This window comes from Lemur catta, unplaced genomic scaffold (assembly GCF_020740605.2).
Source record: "Lemur catta isolate mLemCat1 unplaced genomic scaffold, mLemCat1.pri scaffold_43_ctg1, whole genome shotgun sequence".
Classification (NCBI taxonomy): Eukaryota; Metazoa; Chordata; class Mammalia; order Primates; family Lemuridae; genus Lemur; species Lemur catta.
Window position 1 is genome coordinate 589019 of NW_025423850.1, and position 17638 is coordinate 606656.

The window sequence follows — 17638 nt, forward strand, 5'->3', positions numbered from 1 at the left end:
GTCTGAGGCTGAGGCTGAAAGCAGGAGAGTCCCTGGGAGACCACAGGGAGGCTGTGGTGTGAGTGTCAAAGTCCAAAAGCCAAGGAACCTGTAGTCTGATGTCCAAAGGCAGGAAGAGAAAAAGCATCTGGCTCTGGGAAGGAGAGCAAGAGGAGGCAAGAGGAAGCTGAATATCTATCTCCCTTCCTCCTGCTTTGTCCCAGCCCCGGCCGGTGGGATGGTGCCACCCACACCCAGGGCAGGCTTCCTCCCTCAGTCCACTGACTCGCATGCCAGTCTCCCCCGAAACACCTTCCCAGACACACCCCGCAACAACGCTTCCCCAGCCATCTGGGCATCCCTGAATCTAGTCACATTGACATCTAATGTTAGCCACCACAAGTGCAGTGTTCTATAAATGTCAGTTAGATCCTGTTGAATTCTCCTAGAGCCTTGCTAATTTTATGTCAAGTTTTTCTGTCGATTTTTGAGAGAGGGATGTTGAAGTTTTCAATTGTAATTGTGTATTTGTCTAGTTCTGTTAGGTTTTGCTTCATGTATTTTGCAGCTCCATTGTTTGGTGCATAGGTTGGTATGTCTTCTTGGCAGACTTACCTTTTTAACATTATATAATTTCCTCTTCTGTCTCTGGTAATCATCTTTGCTCTGTAGTCTATTTTGTCTGATATTAATATAGCCAGCCCTGCTTTCCTTTGGTCAATATTTATATGATACATTTTCATTCCTTTACTTTTAACCTTCCTATATCGCTACATTAGAAGGGAATGTCTTGTAGGAAACCTATATTTGGGTCATGTTTTCTAATCCAATTTGTCAATCTCTGTCTTTTAATTAGTGTAACTTTAGGTCGTTTTTGTTTAAAGTAATTATTGATATGTTAGGGCTTGAGTCTGTCATTTTATTTTTTGTCTTCTGTCTGTTCTCTCTGCTTCCGTTTTCTCTGTTTTCTATTTCCTGCCTTCTTGTAGGTTACTGGAACATATTTTAGAATTTCATTGTGATGTATCTATAGTGTTTTTGAGTGTATTTCTTTGTCTAGCTCTTAATGGTTTCTCTAGGTATTACATTTACATATATATGACTTATCATAGTCTGTTGGCGTCATCATTTTGCCAGCTTGAGTGAAGCATAAATACCTTACCTCCCTTTACATTCCTTCCCCGGCCCTTTGTCATATAATTATCTTAAATATTTCTATACATACATTGAGAGTCACATCAAACAGTGCTATACTTTTTGTTTCAATTGTCAAACATTATTCAGAAAACTCAAGAGGGGAAGAAAATCTACATTTTTGCTTACTGTGTTCTTTCATCCTTCCTGATGTTCCAAAGATTCTTCTTTTATTGTTTTCTTTATATTTAGAGAACAACCTTTGGCCATTCTTTTAGGGTAGGTCTGCTGGTGAGAAATTCTATTAGTTTTCCTTCCTCTGACAGTGTCTTGATTTTTTCTTTAATCTTGATGGGTGTTTGTTTGTTTAGGGATTTTTTTTTTTTTTTGCTGGATATTCTTTATTCTGATTTTCTTTCAGCATTTGAAAAATATTGTGCCACTTCTTTTTGACCTCCTTGGTTTCCAATTAGAAATTTGTTGTCATTTGTTTTACGTATAATCTTTAGTTTTCAGAAATTTAATTACAGTGTGTCTTGGTGTAGATTTCATTGTTTTTATCCTACTTGGAGTTTATTCAGCTTCTTGAATCTTTAGGTTTATGTCTCCTGCCAAATTTGGGAATTTTGCAGCCATTATTTTTCTGAGTATTTTTTCAGTCCTGCCCTCTTACTTCTTTCTTTCCAAAACTCTGATGACATGAATATTAGATATTTTGTTATAATCCCACAAGCCTTGGGTCTAGTATTAACCAAGTGAACTGCAAGAATTTGTACTTTCAAACTCAGTATTTGAAAACCTAAAAAAAAAGCGTGGGCCATAGGGAAGCAGTAAAGTATCATGGTTAGGAGATTGGCCTTGGTATTAGACTGGCCTGGGTCCTAGTCCCAGCTCTGCCACTTATTAGCTGCATAACATTAAGAAAAGGAAACTACGTCTTAGTTTTATGTCTTTAATCTCTAAAATGGAGAAAAAATCTATGAATTCATAATAATAATTAAAAGAGAGCAAAGAAAAAAGTCCTCCATTTTCACTATTTTTTGCAATAATCAACTTATTTGAAATTCATTAAAGCATAATAATTATTAATCTTACCCTTCCAATAGGAAATATATTTCATGGTAGCCAAATAACTTCAGCTGATAAAGGAAAGCTCGGCTTTACAGAAGAATGCCAGGCAATAAATGTAGGAGGAATGATAGAATTAGAAAAATCATTGATTTGAAATTTCTAAGGAAATCATTATCAAGTAGCATTAAAAAAGGAAAAGTGGCCAGGCATGATGGCTCACACCTGTAATCCTAGCACAGGGAGACTGAGGCAGGAGGATCACTTGAGCTCAGGAGTTCAAGACCAACCTGAGCAAGAGAGAGAACTTATCTCTACTAAAATAAAATTAGCTGGGTGTGGTGGCAGACACCTGTAGTCCCAACTACTTGGGAGGCTGAGGCAGGAGGTTTACTTGAGCTCAGGAATCTGAGATTGGAGTAAGCTATGATGATGCCACTGCACTCTAGCTGTGATGACAAACAAGACTCTTTCTCAAAAAAAAAAGGAAAAGTCAGAATGGGTGTCTTAGTTCATTTGTGTTGCTATAAAGGAATACCTAAAAATATTTTTTTTAAAAAAGAGGGGTATTTGGCTCCTGTTTCTGCAGGGTATACATGAAGCATTGTGCCAGCATCTGTGAGGGCCTCAGGCTGCTTCCTGGCAGAAGGCGAAGGGGAGTGGCATGTGCAGAGATCACAGGGTGAGAGACAAAGGGAGAGGGCGGGGAGGTGTCAGCCTCTTTTTAACAACCAGCTCTCTGAGGAACTCACTCACCCTCAAGGAAGGGCATTAATCTATTCTGGAAGTATCTGCCCTTGTGAATCAAACGCCTCTTATCAGGCCCCACCTCAACATTGGGGATCAAATTTCAACATGCAATTTGGAGGGGACAAACGTCCAAACTATAGCAATGGGATAGATCAATTATCTTGGCATTACTCCTATTCTAAACTCCAAACTGCTCTAAGAGCAGAGTTCTTAATTTTAAGGGATGTTGATAAATCAAAGCATTCAGAGCAGGTAAACAAAGTGGTCACAGAGCTGGGCGTGGTGGCTGACACCTGTCATCCCAGCTACTTGGGAAGAGTTCGAGGCTGCAGGGAGCTATGATTGCACCACTGCACTCCAGCCTGGGTGACAGAATGAAACCCTGTCTCTAAAACAAGTAAAAAATAAATAAATAAAAATTTTTAAAAAGTGGTCCTATAAGGTTGAGGCAGGCTGGAGTGGAGAAGGCCGCAGAGGGGATGTCTTCAGTCCACAAGGGACCCTCATACATTGCACAGGATAAATTCACTATTTGGTGGCTTCAGAAGCAGGAAGACAGGCAGATGAAAGACGTTGCTGGCAGCGAGAGAGGAAAAGCTTCAGTTAGTGCTGGGGAAGACAGAACTGAAGCTGGTGAGAGGCGCGGTGCTGAGGGAAAATGCGGACAGTGAGGCCCTAATATCAGTGTGTCCCCAACGTGACAATGCAGGGCCGAGGGCAGCGGGACAGGGCCCACTGGGTTGGTTCTGTGGGTCTTGACCAACATGCTGGCTCCTAAAGTGCCCGGTCTGAGAACGTTTCCTCTGGCTGCCAGTGTCCTGACCAGCAGACGGGGGTGGCCACTGGCCAGGCTCTTGGCTGAGTTGAGTGGTTTGTCCCCATCCCACTGTTGTGGCATCAGGTGGGCCTGTTTGCGAGGGTCACCCACAGGCAGCCTCCCTGCACGGCGGGCTTCTGCGCTCCTGCCCAGAGTCCCTGACTGCTTCCCAGCGAGCACTGCTGGGCACGGGGTGCTCAGGGAGCCCCCAGTCAGATGGGAGAAAGCAGCACAGACTGCAGCTGAAGAGCTCTGCACTCCCTTCCGGTTCCGAGAAACGGGAAGGCAAACACCTGGTGAGCAGCGGGGGGCCCTGGAGGTGCAGCCTGTGGGCCGTGCACGTGGGCAGCACCCCCACGGGGCGGAGGAGGGGAGGCCCCGGGCTGGCCGGCCTCTCTCTGCATGGCCAGCACGGGCGGCTCATGCACACTGAGCCCGCAGTGAGCAGGGGTGTGCACGCGTGTGTGCGTGTGTGTGTGTGTGTGCGTGCGTGTGCATGTGTGCATGTGTGTGCGCGTGTGTGTGCGTGTGTGTGCGCGTGTGTGCGTGTGCATGTGTGCGTGTGTGCGTGTGCATGTGTGTGCGCGTGTGTGCATGTGTGTGTGCATGTGTGTGCGTGTGTGCATGTGTGTGCATGTGCATGTGTGTGTGCATGTGCGTGTGCATGTGTGCATGTGTGTGCGCGTGTGTGTGCGTGTGTGTGTGCATGTGTGTTCACGTGCGTGCGTGCATGTGTGTGTGTGTGCATGTGTGTGTGTGTGTGTGCACGTCAACGCTCGGGTTGTGCTTCTGGTGAGAAGCACTGCGGGGAGGGTCCCTTGTGGACTGAAGACATTCCCTCCGCAGCCTTCTCTTTTCCAGGCTGGCTCCACCTTATGGGACCACTTCTTACAAATTTTCATTTATTTTAGTTTCTGCTTTTTTTAAAGACAGGGTCTCGTTCTGTCACCCAGGCTGGAGTGCAGTGGTGCAATCATAGCTCCCTGCAGCCTCGAACTCCTGGGTTCCAGTGAGCCTCCTTCCAGCAACACACTCTGTGTTTTCACCCCGGCACGTGAAGGCCGCTGCCTTGTTAGAGTTTTCCAAACGGAGAAACTTACAGACACACAGGGGGCCCCAGAGACTGGACTAGGGACTGTGCTTCTGTGGAACTGCCGTGTGCCCTGAGCTGTGCTGTTACTTCAGTTACTTCTCATTTTAATTCAATTTTGAGACTTATCAGCACTATGCTCCTCTACTTCCGGATTGGGCCAAGGAGGCAAGAGGGTAAACTGAGTCCAGACTGCCATGGATAAGTGAACAAGTGTGTCCTGGGTCGCAGCTTCTCAGGTGGCCCTGGTCCTGGCCGTCCGGGAGGAGGCCCAGAGGACAAGCGGGAGGATCCCGGAGTCCCCGAGGAAGCCAATCCAGCCCTGGGGGGCCTCGGGTTCTTGCTGGGGGACATGGGAACTCAGTTTCTGACGCCTTGTGCTTTGGCCTGGGGCGTTTCGTAGGAGGCATTTTCAGCTGGGAGCACCCAGGCTGCGGTTAACGACCTGAGGTTCTGTTGGGTGACAGAATCCTGAGCCCTGGACTCCTCCAGACGTTTCACTCCAGCTCAGAGGCCTCCCCACACTACCCCGTGCACACCCCTCTGGGGGGATTTGGAAGAGAGGTTTTAGCCCCGATTGCATTACCTTTTGATATCTTCAGGACTCATTTTTATCCCTCTGCCGGATTCTAACCTTACTGTGCCACTAAGAACCTTTTTTTTATGATTTCAATAAACTTCGTATTTTGAATAGTTCTAGATTTATAGAAAAGTTCCACAGACAGGACAGAGGCCCCCATATGCCTTTCAGTTTGCCCTGTCAGAGCTCACATCACTGGAGTAGGAACGAACCCGGACTCGGGCATTACTATTAACTGGCATCTAGCTCCAGGTTTCCTTAGCTTCCACCTCATGTCCTTGTTATGTCCCAGTGTCCCATCCAGACATTACATTACATTTAGCTGTCATGTCTGCTTAGGCCCCTTTCGGCTGTGACAATTTCTCAGACTGTCCTTGTTTTTGATGACCTAGACAGCTAGCTAGCTTTCTCCTTCACCATTCTTTTTAAATTGTGGCCAAAAAACAAAACAACAACAATAACAGCAAAGCCCCCAAATCCCAAACCCATTATTAAGATCCATTTTAAGTTCTGGTGCTGAAATGGCCAAAATGATCAAAAAATATTGCCAGCTGTTATGAGATTTGGGGAGCAACTGGTGTGGGGGGGCTTGAACTTTTTCTAGAGAGAGCTCTGACCACCACAGCTTTGTGCATCCAGGGTTACTATGTTAATTAACGAGAGCTGGAATCTGACCCAAAGACAGAGGAGAGAGGCTCCCAGCATCTCAGCTGTGTGATGTTTCTCTCCATTATTCATGCTAATCCGGATCCGTACTTCACTTAAGATTCACTTTAATGAACCTATTACAGAGAGATCATGGCTCCCACAAGTCTTCCTCCTAGTCTGAAATCCTATAAAATTTATAAAAACAGTTTTTATCACACTGTCTTGTGTAGCTCAGTAGCTTGAAGCAGGCCAGGTTGGCTTCCCAACCAGATTGTAAGGTCCTTGACACCAAGGGCCAACTTTCTTGCTTCTTTTATACTCTTTGCAACAGTTTTATTATTTTATAGATTGGGCAGACAGGGAAAACAGACAGAGTGACTCGGCTGCACAGAAAATCTGCTGAAATGAAACATGGCAATGACGAGTGACGTTCATTTACAGTTCACCAGGGCTGCAGCTGAGGGAGGCAAGGGAAGTGCTTGGCTGCCGTGCAAAATTTAAGGGGACACCAAAGAACTCAGTAATCAAGATAAGTAATAGTTTAATGCAATATTTAAAAAATAAAAGTTATTTCCATGCAAAAGTCTTGATGAACAGAATACCAGAATTTTAAATAAAGACAAGATGTTGTTGTTTGTTTTATGGCCCTGTATCCTTGTCTAAATGACAGTCACTTCTAATCAGTCCGGGGTTCCAGACCTGCGGAGCTGTGTCATCACTCACCAGGTGACGTACAGGCATTGGCCAGAACACGCAAACAGCCTGGGACATGCTGGGCGCTAAACAGTGTTCTGTTCTCTGTACATTTTTCATCAACTTTTTACCTTTGGTTCTAAGTATGTGAGGATGTTCCCATAGCTGCATTTAGAGATGCACATTGTTCCTTTTTGTCAGCTCCATATGACTCCTTATGACACTGAAATTTACGAAGAGCTTTAACATTTATCATTTCATTTAATCCTCTGGGGAAAAAAGTCCTGTGAGTAGATGGTGTCATCTTCATTTTAGAAAAAAAGAAAAAAAACCCTCTTAATCTGGGCCTCAGATTAAGTTACTAACCCAGCAACACGGAGCTGGCCCGTGGTGGAGCTGGGATCCCAACGTGACCTGACCCAGATCCCCGACTCGGGCTGCCTGGGCAGACGCTTTTGTAGACACGACCAAACTCTCTGCTCCTCCCCTCTCAGCTCTGTGCACTCACATCCATCTCTGCTATTTCGCCTCTGCAGGGGATGTGTGCACGCCTGTGTGAGCATGTGTGTACACATACGTGTGCACGTGCATGTGTTCAGAGTACGAGAAGATGTGAAATAAAGAACACAGGTGCCTGTGGCATAATTGCATGAGCATGTGTGTGCAAGTGTGCATGGGTGTGTGTTAGCTTGAGCATGTGTGCACAAGGATATGCTTACATGAGCATATGTGTACACACATGTGCTTGTGTGAGCATGTGTGTACACATGTATGTGTTTGTGTATGAAAAGACATGAAGCAGAGAACAGAAACAGTGCAAAGGAGGGCTGAGGCTGCCGTGGGCCATGGCCGCTCCCCACCTGCCTTCCTTCCCAGGCTTAGGGGGAAGGCTCAGAATCTTGGCACACGACGTAGAAGTTGCCACCGCCAAGGCTGTAAGAACAAAGTAACGTGTTCTTTGGGGAAACTTTGGTTTGCCTTTTCTAAGTGAGTGCCTGAAAGACCCATGCAAAGTGCAGCCTGTCTTCTGACTAGTAATGGGACTGTTCTTGGTGTGCATCAGGAACTGTTCCACGGAAGGTAAAACAGTCTCTGAAACGCCATCTCCTCCCCAAACCTCTGCCCAGCATAAAAACCTGAGAAATCGTTACACGGAGGACCACACACTGGCAGCTTTCAGCAGTGTTCCTGGCTAAATATTGTTGTAGCCTGTGTTAGTTTTGACAGGATTAGTCATGGAGTCCTGATATAAGACTCCCAGGATCCCTGTTGGCTGGACAGCCTGTTAAAATATTGTTTTATTTCCTTGCAGTTTGCAAGCTCACAGAGTCCTGCGAGACTTTTTTAAGTATATTGTTTCTTGGCCAATGTGTTTCAAAACATAGCAGCTCAGACGGGGAGAGAGGCAGCTGCTTTGCCTGAGAGTGTTTGAGGAGATACCCCACAAAGGTAGACGAGAGACTGCCATATGATGTGGGCAGGCCCAGGGGACACCCCACGGGAGCAGGAACTGGTCCTGTGGGTTGGCCTGGGTGTGGTGGCCACTGATTCCTCACGGTGCTAATGTTTATGCATGTGGAGAGCTCAGGACAGGCTCTGCTGGGCAGCCCAGATGGGACGCGGGCCTGTGGTGGAGGAAGGCTGTGAGCAGCCAGGTGGTAGGAGCTTTAGGGAGTGTGGCCCATGCATTTAAGGCAAGTGCCATGAAATGTGGGCCACGGAGCTATTCTGAAGGCTGGAAGCCAGGCTCCAGACATGAGAGTGGGCTCTTCCACCAGCCAGGAGCTACTGTCTCTGTTTCACTTTGTTTTAGCTTGGTCCAAGGACTGTAGGTGAAACTGGTAGGTGGCTGGACAGCTTGTTGGACCTATGGCTATTCTGGGTAATGTCACTTGTTTTGAACTGTACGGTGCCCAGGTTTTGGTGTCCAGGCCTTAGTGAATTTGGTGGAAAAATAATGCCTTTAATAAACTACTATTAGTGAATGGCTACCTCATCCCCTCTGTTTTTGATTTGTTTACTCTTTTAGAAATGGAGTATCCCAGGCTGGCCTCAAGGATCAAGTGATCCTCCCACCTCGGCCTCCGGAGTAGCTGGGACTGTCGCCTTGTGCTGCGGTGCCTGTCTTCTCTCTATTTTTCACACTTCAAATATTTTAGGCTAATTTAAAAGATCACAAAACAATGAGGCCAAAATTTTACAAGTTTTGTGTCATTTTTTTCCTAAATAAAAGTCTGCTAAATCTTGTTACTTTATGGACTTCAGCCTCTGTTATCCTATACACTTTCCTGTATGTTGTCCCAAAAACCTCTTTGTCCTAGGCTACTCTGATTGTGCCATTGCTTGGTTCCCGATTGTCAGAATTCACCGGAGTTCTCAGCGTGAATGAATGCCCGGGACCGCGGTAGAACAGGCAATGCAGGCCAGTTAAATGCAAGGACGCATGAAGGGTGTCACGGGAACAGCACGAGTGAGTCCTTCCTCCTGGTTCGTCTGCGCCTCTCCCTTTCTCTCTCTGCTCCAGAGGCTGCAAACAGGCTGCTGCCATGGGACACCCACCCCACAGCCACGCTGGAGGGCATGCCTTTCCTGACCATCGCTGCCTGTAGGGGCAGGGATGGACTCAGTACCCCACAAAGCTCTCCCGAGTCACCTGGTCTACGATGTTCAAATCCCATAACCCCCAGACTTGGGATATCATTCATCCCAGAGGAGTTTGTGTTTTCTAATGTACATGGTTACATACTGTCTTTTACGTGCATTTTACCTGTCTCTGTCTTAGCAGGTCGATTCCTCAGGGGCAGGAAGACAGTCCTTTGTTTCTTCCGTCCCTCCTCCTGGCTTTTACCAGTGATCTGCAGCTCAAAGGTCCCTGATAAACAGGGTGACTATAGCCTCTTGGGACATCTAGCATTTTTGTTTGTTTTAAATTTACATCTTAATGGCTTTACTCTTGGAAACATAATTCTGCTTTCTGGAATCAATGGAGCACTTAGCAGTTCTGCTTCCTAGCCAGGCACAGTGGCTCACTCTTGCAATCCCAGCATTTTGAGAGGCAGGGTGGGAGGATCACCTGAGGCCAGGAGTTCGAGACCAGCCTGGGGAGTAGAGTGAGACCCCTGCCACTACACAGCCTACATGCTAAGTGCAAATGGAAAGTAGTCCCCTACCCTCAGGAACTAAGAGGAATGTTGGTGGCCCTGCCCTGCTTTCTGCTTGCTGTCACCGGACAACCTGTGTCCCCAAAGCTTCCTTTCATCTCTTAAGTAGCTGGCTGTCAAATCTCCATGTCCTCCACACCTTCCCCACGTGAAGGAAGCTCTTAGAGGGATCCTGGGAAAGTGTCCCTGCCAGCGACCAGCCTTCCCCTCTGCTCACTCTCTTCCCGGCTGCTTGGCCTCCCCTGGGCCGTGGTCACTCACACTCCGCCCTGGTTTGCTGACGCAGCGTGTCAGGGGTGAGTCTGCCGAGGGCCTAAGCTCAGGCCAAATGTTTGAGCCCGGCTGTTCCCAAAGTCCCAGTCCCTGGAGTGAAAACAGAGCGGCAGTGGGGCAGACGGCAGCAGGAGGGAGGGAGGACGCGCGGACCTTCCGGAAGGGCAGCTAGGGCGCAGGATGCACAAGGCCTCTGGCCGCCCCCCAGAGCCAGCTGAGACGCGGCCGCTGCCAGGGCAGCCTGCATTTCCGGGCAGGAAACAGCGGGGGTCACCTTCCAGCCTCGCCGCCGTGGAACACCAGCCTGTTCGGCCCGCACTGAGCCCAGGGAGGCGGACACCTGGCCAGGGAAGGAAAGGGGGCGCAGGTGTGTGTCTGCAGGTAGCTGCGCAGTGCTGGTTCCAGGATGCTCTTCCCCCCACTGCGCAGGAGCTAAGGGGTGGGGCGGGGCGAGGGGTGCTGGTGCTTAGTGTAGGGACAGGTACCGGGCACCACTCTGCCCCACAGCACGCCACGCACTGAGGCACGCAGTGGAGTTTGGGTCTTCAGTAAATGCCCGAATGGAAGGATTTCGCTTTTGCATCACCCCGCACGCGGTGCCAGTGCTCTAATGAGGTCAACCCGGCTGGGCCCCTTCCTGCAGGGGGTGGGGGTGGGGGGGCAGTCGTGTGTGGGGAGACGGGTTGCAGGCTTGGGGGCGGCGCGGACTGGGAGTGTTGGAGCAGGAGTCGGGAGGGACCGGCAGCCACACCCCCGAGCTCTGGCTTGAGCTCCTTCCTGGACTGTTAACTCAGGTATTGATCCTGTCCCCATTCCCTGGGGCCAGCCACTTTGTAGGCACCGAGGGCAACAGAATGAGCAGGAAAATGCCAGCCCTCTAACTCAGGGCTTGCAACTTTTTTGATCATAATCCACAGTAAAATGTAAAAAATACATTTTTCATGGTGATCCAGCACACACACACACACACAGTCACACACGGAGACACAAACACACACAGACTCACACAGACACAAACACACTCACACACACAGAAACACACATTCACACACAGAGACACACGGAGGAAACAAAAGTTGTACAAAACAGGCCGATCCATACTATCAATATGTGCGATGCATCCTATTTTGTTCTATTCTCTTCTTTTTCTTTCCTTAAACGCTGACCACAGCTCACTGCAGCGATTTCCTGATGGACTAAGGGCCGAGGAGCAGTGCGAGGAGGCTGCGGAGCCGCACGGGGAGCCGGCTGAGAACCGGGCGGCCGCGTGTGCGGCTCTGAGCTCTGCGGCAGGGGTTTCTCCCGAGCCGGGAGCTGTGGCTGGGGGGCCTGGGGGGGGGAACCTGGATCAGCCGGAGCAGGGGACGAAGGGTGGCCCGGGCCATTCGGCAGAGGAGGTCGGGCTGAGCCCGGAGAAGAGGCTGGAGGCGGCCGGGAAGACACCGCGGCGGGAGCGCGTTTGCGAGCCGAGGGCGACGCTGTGTCACTCCAAGCTGTGACCCACGGCGCATCTTGGCCTTCTCCAGCCCTCGGCTTTGGCGTTTGTGGAGTGTTTCTTATTTAGGCTGCGTGTAGGAGGAGTGAATATTCACACACGGATCATTATATTGTACGTAACATGCACTGCGCATCGGCCCTCCAGCTGGTGTCCAGCTACACAGTCCCGCACCGCGTGAAAACATTCTGTCAAGGCAGACCACACATATGACAGTGGTCCCCAAGGTCAAAACGGAGATGAATGATTTCTGTGGCCTAGTGACGCAGTGGCGGTGGAGCGTGACACATTAGTCCAACACTGCCAGGGCTATGAAAGCAAAGCGCATGCAATACGCTCGGTGTGCGACACTTGATAAAAATAAACAACTAGGTTACTGGTTTGTATATTTATTAACCTTTTATTTTTTTTTAGAGTATGCTCATTTTACTTACATAAAAAAAGTAAATGTAACACAGCCCCGGGCAGGTCCTCGAGGAAGCATCCAGAAGGCATTGCTGTCACAGGGCGGCAGCCCCAGGCCTGCTGTCGCCCCTGAAGACCTTCCGGAGGGACGAGGTGTGGAGTGGACGGCAGTGATATCGATGATCCTGGCCCTGTGTAGGCCTACTGTGTGTTTGTGTCTTAGTTTTTAAACAAAAAGTTTAAAAAGTAAAAAAAAAAAAAGTTAAAAATAAAAAAGCTTATAGCATAAGGATGTAAAGACAGAAACTCTTTGTATAGCTGTACAATGTGTGTTTTAAACTAAGTACTATTACAAAACAGTCAAAAGTTAAAAAAATTAAAACAAAATAAAAATGTTACAGTAAGCTAATGTTAATATATTATTGAAAAAATAAATTTTTTTTTATAAATTTAGTGTAGCCTAAGTGTGCAGTGTTTCCATAAAGTCTACAGACTTTATAAACACTAGGAACGTCCTAGGCCTCCCCTTCACCCAACACTCACTCACTGGCTCAACCAGAGCGATTTCTAGTCTCGGGAGCTCCATTCATGGTCAGTGCCCTACACAAGTGTCCATTTTTCATCTTTAGTGCTGTATTTTCACCATATCTTTTCTAAGTTTAGATATGTTTAGATGCACAAATACTTACCATTGTGTTACAGTTGCCTACAGTGTTCAGTACAGTCACATGCTGTGCAGCTTTGCAGCCCGGGAGCAATCAGCTGTCCATGTAGCCTAGGTTTGGAGTAGGCTGCACCATCTGGGTTTGTGTAAGTAACTCTGTAATGTTTGCACAGCAATGAAATCACCTAAAAAAAAGCACTTCTCAGAACATAACCCCATCATTGCCCGATGCCTGACTGTGTCAAGCTGTACATGGAGTGGTTCGTGTTGTACACTGTGTGGTGCATTGTCCCTCAGACTGCATATTGTAAGTTGTATAATGAGCGCATTGATTCGGATGTACTTGATCTGCTCAAATGCACTGATGTTATATAATAATCATACTATATTGATTTTGTTATCACCGTCACCATTAAAAAGTAGTTGAGGAAGAACCACCCCCCAAGCCATCCTGCCTGCTAAAACCATCTGTCCACCTTTGTCTTGGTGGACAGGGGTCTTGCGTGAGTTCCTGTTAGGGATGAGGGCCCATCTGCCCTGAGATCAGGATCAGGTGGGTTCTGAATGTGTCCTGAGGCCGTCCCAACCCTGGGAAAGGGGGCATTGCTCGCTCTGCAGGGGGTAGCCAGGCAAGGCAGCCTCCAAGGCCAGGGGAGCAAGCCACTCCTTCTCTGGGGGCTGCGGGGGAGAAGTAGGCGGTGCATCTGGAGAAGGCAACAGCAGGCACCCCCCGGGGTGACCCAGCTCTCCCCTAGCCCTGCCTGCTCTCCCTCTGGACTCCCTGTCTCAGGGATGGCTTCTCTCCCCTGCCCCCACCAGGCCATCGCTCCCTTGTCCTCACGGAGCACTCAATGTCTCCATGCCACTCATCTAGCACTGTTCATACTAACTATCCTCATTGACTGGATTGTCGGGTGCTTTAGGGCAGGGCAGTGAGGTTTGCACCTGTCTCTGTTCGAGTATGCGGCCCCAGCAGGAGGCAGCTCCTCACAGGCCCTCCTGTTTCGGTAAATTGGTAAATTAAAAACCGTGCACAAGGTGTGTTGTGCCAGTGGCTCCAAGCAAGGCAACAAACAGCAATGACATATGCCCATTATAGGCAAGACAGAGAGCACCAAGGAAGGGCACAGTGAAGGCTTGCCTTTCCCAGGTCAGGTGCTGTGGGAAGACAGCCGGTGCGAGGACCCAGCGGGGGTAGTTGGCGCTCACGAGACACGCTTGCTGTCCTCCAGGCAACGCATAACACAGGCAATGGCGTAGTTACTTCCTTTCTGATTTCCTTAAGCTGTTTTTGTTTTATTCCCAAACATGACATCTCTTGTCTCCCTTTCTCATGGAGTTAGTTAAAAACAACAACAGCAGCAATAGATAGTAAAGAGAATACTAAAGAGGTAGGTGTTTGCCCCAGGCTATGAAAATTAAGTTGGGAAGAAAGAGTAGTACTGTTAGTATCAGTAGTTGTCAGGGAGAGCTATCACTAGAACAGCTCTCACAAAATCTCCACTTCTCAAAACAGCCCTGCAGTGTAGACATTATCCCCATTTTAAAGGGGAGGAAGTGCCAGCTCAGAGAAACTACCCTCACAGGCTGGGAGACGTCCACACTGATCAAGGGGTGGGGGCTTAGCACACCCCCACGTGCCTACAAGCACACACTAGCTGACGTGGACTCTGGAAATGTAATTCAGTTTAAGGTTAGCATATGCAAAAAATTATCAAGATAGCAAAATGCTACCAGTGCTGCAAAAAAAAAAAAAAAAAAAATACATTGGATGTAATACATGTTCAATCCGAATCAAAGCCACTTTTTCTTCATCTGCTGTTTTACAGGATCGGATTTAGCCAGGACTTCACCTTGGAGTGACCTGCTCCACTCATGAAGCAGAGCTGCGCTGCGGAGGCAGGGGGTGGGGAGTGGAGGGCCTGTCTCCTGTGTCAACCCACCTGCCACTCCAGGCCCTGAGGAAGGTGAGCCCAGCCTCTGTAAGATCTCACTGGCCTCCAGGATTTAAGAGCACCAAGGAGGGGCCAGGGGACCAGGGGGACTTTGGAAGTCTCAAGACAAAGAGACGCTCACAGCTCCGGCCAGGTGAGAGTGGAACCAGGCTCCCCTGCTGGGTTCAGGCCCCTCGTGCTCTGCTGAGGCGTGGGAGCAAAGGTGACTCTGAGGCTGAGCGGAGAGGAGTGAAAGAAGGAAATGTGGCCCCCACGGATCCTGCCAGGGGGTGGGAGAGGCTTCTGTGCACAAGCCTAGGAAAGAAAGAATATGGGAAACAGGTTCCAACATGTGCTCTGATGGGGACTCAGCACTCAGCGTATGGTGCCACCAACATCTATTTGTCATCTACCACGTGCCAGGGCCTGCGCCAGCTGCTGGGAGCACAATGGTGTATAAGTTGGTCCCTGCTCTCCAATCAGAGAGACAGATACACGACTAAACATGATTTGCTATCTGCTAAGATAGCGCCACGCAGAAGGGGGTACAGGTGACCAGAAGAGGAATTCTTAGCCCAATCCAGAGGATTCTTAGAGGAAACGACTCATGAAGTGAATCTCAAAAGACTGGCAAAGGCCGACCGAGCAGAGACAGTGGACAGAGCACCCCAGGCGTGGGGCCCGGGTCTGAGCAAAGGCCCGGGCAGCACATGGGGAGAGGCGTCTCGGGCCGCTTGGGCTGCCACAGCAAAGAACCGCAGACTGGACGAGTCGCCCGCAGAGACACGTTGTCTCCCAGTCCTGGAGGCCGGCAGTCTGGGATCCAGGTGCCTGCAGGTTGGTCTCATCTGAGGCCTCTCTCTTTGGCTTACAGCTGTCATCCCTCTGTGTGTGTCTGTGTCCTCAGCGCCTCTTATAGGGACACCAGGCACACCGGATTAGGGCCCATCACCAAGGCCTCATTTTGACTTCATCACCTCCTCAAAGACCCTGTCTCCAAATACAGATCACATCCCGAGGTACTGAGAGTTAGGGCTACAACACACAAATTTTGGGGAGGGGGACACAATTTAGCCCACGACAGTGGGGAAGTACAGGCGGCCGGTGCCCCCAGGGGAGCTCAGGTCAGCAGCTCAAGGGACATGCAGAGAGCTCTGACTTTGCTCTGCGGATGGCAGGGCTTTGAGGGTCACAGAGCCGCAAACTCAGCTCTTGCACTGGGCAGCTGTTGAACTTGGGCGTGCTGCTTCACCTCGGAGCCATAGCTCTCCCGTTTGTAAAACTGGAGTAAAACTGTCTACCTCATTGGGTTTGCCGTAAAAATTAAAAGGAAATGTTTCTAAAGCCATCGCACAGCGTGTGACAAGCGATGGGCATGCCGGGTGGCAAATGTGAGGAGAGTGCAGGTTAACAGGCCCAGCATCCAGGGGGCTGTGCAGACGTGACAGCCACTCCCCAGGCGGAAGAGCGGACCTGCCCGGAGCCAGCGTCCTTGTGTGCGGCGGCTCCGCCCGGGCGGCCCGCGTGGCCGCTCCAGAGCCGCCCTGTGACAGCGCAGACCCGGGACCCGCCGGGCGTGACTCGGCCGGCGCCTGCGGGGAAGCGGCTTCCAGACGTGAAGGGCGGAAGCACGGAGGGAGGCGTGTGGCTCTCACTGTCCCTGCTTGTCGCGCGAGTCAGGGAAGAAGGAGGACTCCCCAGGGGCGGAGCGGGTCGCCCTCGCTGTGCCGCCGTCTCCGCAACACCCGCAGTCCAGCGGGGCGAGAACCGAGAGTCCCCGCGACAGTCAGCCGTCCGCTGTCGCCGGGCGGCAGCTCCCCGGGACCCGGCCGAGTGGAGAGTGTGCCACACGCCGCCTGATTATTTGGGGGATTGAGGGATTGTGCGGGACCAAGCTTGTCTCCTTCCAGAAATTTAATGAGAAAAATATTACAATTAGTCAAGCCTGCAGGGCCACCAGCTGACCCGGCGCCTGGGGGTCTTTAATTAAGCTACAGTGATGAGACCCCCCCCCACCAGGTGTCCCCCACAGAGTCGTGACCAGATGAGTTCATTCGCCTTGAGTCTTTAACCTGAGAGGGCCATTAGCTCTCCAGGAAACGATCTTAATGTGAACCGGTCGCCTCTCACTGGGAAAAGGGATGCTCCGTCCCGTTGCCACCCAGCTCGGGCGGGACAGCGGTCGTGAGTCCAGTGGCCGTTTCTCCAGGGTGGGCGGCACAGTGGGGGGAGTTCACAGGCAGCCTCAGTCCTTTCTTCTCTTCTCAAAAAATTCGGGGTCTCCCAGCCACGCCCCCACAGGGCTCCCCATGCGCGCGCGCGCACTCTGACCTTCTAGAGCTCACCTTCCCGGGGGAGGGGTCATGGGGCCTGTCGCTGCGATCACAGCCTCCCTGAGAAGTGGCCCCAGCCTAGCACCGGGGCCTCTGAAAGCAAAGGGCCTGCGGAGCCGGCTCCCTGCCGTTCGCCCTCGCGGCTCGCAAGGACGACGGTCGCTAAAACGCGGATTCATAGTAGACGCGGGACCGGGCAGATTGACTGTGCGGGACCAGACGCCTGTGCCGCCGGTGTTGGCTGCAAACCACAGACGGATGCACACTTTTCATGTCACGCCCAGCGTGGTGCTGGCTTAGCGATGCTTCATAAGCATGAGTCCGGGAGCTTTTGTGTGGAAGGAACAAAATGGCCTTTTTTGAAAAATGAAATTCTGCACCTCAGACTTACCAAATCTAGACTGTCCACCCCTCCCTCAGCTTGTCCTCGGTCGGGCATTTACTGCTTCCTGTTCCTGGCTCTGAAGAGGCCTTGCTGTGCCCGTCCGGAGTCCGGCGGGCGGTGCTGAGGAGGGGCAGCCTCACGCCATCCAGTGTGGCCAAGAGCCGTCAGAGACAGGGCGCCGCTGTCGCCAGGCGGTGACGCAGCAAGGGAGGGTGCCCGGGGGAGCAGC

The 17638-nt window shown here is 50.3% G+C and overlaps 1 long non-coding RNA gene across 1 annotated transcript; it reads right to left on the reverse strand.

The window, feature by feature from the left end:
- Nucleotides 1-12296: 12296 nt before the first annotated feature.
- On the reverse strand, nucleotides 12297-17564 carry LOC123629787. Its single transcript, XR_006732244.1, has 3 exons — nucleotides 17416-17564; nucleotides 12783-12942; nucleotides 12297-12311 (listed from the first exon to the last, which is right to left on the reverse strand). It is a non-coding gene; the product is annotated as an uncharacterized LOC123629787 (long non-coding RNA).
- Between the last annotated feature and the right edge of the window lie 74 nt (nucleotides 17565-17638).